The following is a 1,979-nucleotide window of genomic DNA, read 5'->3' as shown; positions in this document are numbered from 1 at the left end:
AGATTTTTAGGGGGTAATTTGAAACCGCTACACCGAGGAGTATTTAAAGCCAAGATCCAGAACTATAGTTCTTGGAATCTTATTTAATGTTCTTAGATCTTTACAGTGGTTCCTTATTAAGATTCAAGGAATAAGCTCTTTTTATTAATGGGTCCTTATCGAAGGGTATGTATTCACCTCTCGTCTGCTTCTTAGTTTGTTTATTTGTGTGCTTGTTTGTAAGCAACTTTACACCAAAACTATTGTACTTATTTTGACCAAACTTGATTCTCATGTTGAGTATGACCAAAAGATAGATCTGCAACATCTTGGATAAATTACATTAGAGTACAAAAACGCAGAAATTTTTTTTTTTTTTTTTTTTTTTTTTTTTAACAACGCAATAAAACTACCTGGCCAATTTCAACAAACCTTAGTGGACATGTGGGGATATGAGCTAAGGACAGATCCATAAGATTAGAAAAAAAAATACATCGAAGTACAAGTTTGCAGTAGAGTCAAGAGGAAACTAATTCTGCTCTCTTATGAGTGGCCTTCTAGGTTTACCTGTAAAGTGACTTCCCAGCAATAGCCTGTAATTTCTATGAAGAAATGTTGCTTACGACTGCCACTTAATACGTTGTGAATGTGTAATGTAATTGCTTCGAGAACTTGCAAGTTCGTCTACGCTTACACACTTGCATTACTCATTATACGCAGTGGGAATCATAAGGTAATGAGTAGGGAAAATGAAGATCTATGTATAATTCTGATAATTTTTGAGAGAGAGAGAGAGAGAGAGAGAGAGAGAGAGAGAGAGAGAGAGAGAGAGAGAGAGAGAGAGAGAGAGAGAGAGAGAGATAAGAAATTGAAAAATGCAGACAAAAAGATTGTTATAAACCTTATTCAGATCTAAATTATACCGCATGTTTTTTACACTCGGCCATACACTGTAATGCTATTGATTTTTTAATCTCGCTCTCTCTCCTACACTGATGATGAAAAAAAATGTAAGCTTGCCAATGTATGTTTGATATTGTTTGAATTTTGGGGGCATTCTTACTCGCAACTGATTGCATATAAGCTCGTTATCTGTTGAATAAACTTAATTTGCATTTTGAGCTGATTGAAAGTATTCTTAAATTGTTTCCATTTTATTTTAATTTAAAGTCCTTTAAAATGACAACATTAGATACAAGGGAAAGTAGTGATAATATGAATATGGGATAAGCTCTATGAACTTATAAATGACCGTGTTTTAATAGTATGTTGGAAACGTCCCTGACTTGCAATCCGGGGCTCGAGAGTAAGAGGCCCGCTCGAGACTCAAAGTTTCCAGTAATGTAGGCTAGGGAAAGGGCCCCGACTTGTAGGGCTACCTACTGAATTATCAGTAGTTATCGCCTGGCCTTCCATGGTCCTAGCCTTCGCGGAAAATGTACTTGTTTTTTCGGCCAATACCGCTCATGAGGTTAAAATTTTTAAAGGTATACGAGGGTTGAATTTGTTTATTGCAAATATGTTTTTCTTTGTGATTAATGTTATGTTTTAAAGAAGTATTCTCTTTTGCTTGAACAAAATAAGATTATTAGAATTTAGAGTTTCACGAGATTGTCGTTTCTTGAGCCTACATGTATAAGTTAAATCATGAAAACCGAGAAGTTTGTTTCTATAGCCACTTGCTGTTTTATACATTAATAAGATTCCCAGTTATATCGAATTATGGTCCACAATTGAGCGTTTTATGGTTGTAGTGTGTGTGTCTGTCTGTCTGTCCGTCTGTCAGGATGCAAGTTTTGTCTTAGAAAAGACAGCTGGTGGGTTATCTCACTTACAGCCTTTCTCTTGAAAGAATTTAATTCGGGGTTTTATTAACCTACAGAGTTCTGCTAACTACGTAATACCATCTGCTGTGTAAATAGAGTATTGTTATTCAAACGCGCAGAAATATTTTCTCGGTTTAACGCCAGTGTATTTATTTATTTATTTATTATTTTTTT

This window comes from Palaemon carinicauda, unplaced genomic scaffold, assembly GCF_036898095.1.
Source record: "Palaemon carinicauda isolate YSFRI2023 unplaced genomic scaffold, ASM3689809v2 scaffold1061, whole genome shotgun sequence".
Taxonomy (NCBI): Eukaryota; Metazoa; Arthropoda; class Malacostraca; order Decapoda; family Palaemonidae; genus Palaemon; species Palaemon carinicauda.
Note: the sequence above shows the minus strand (reverse complement) of the source record.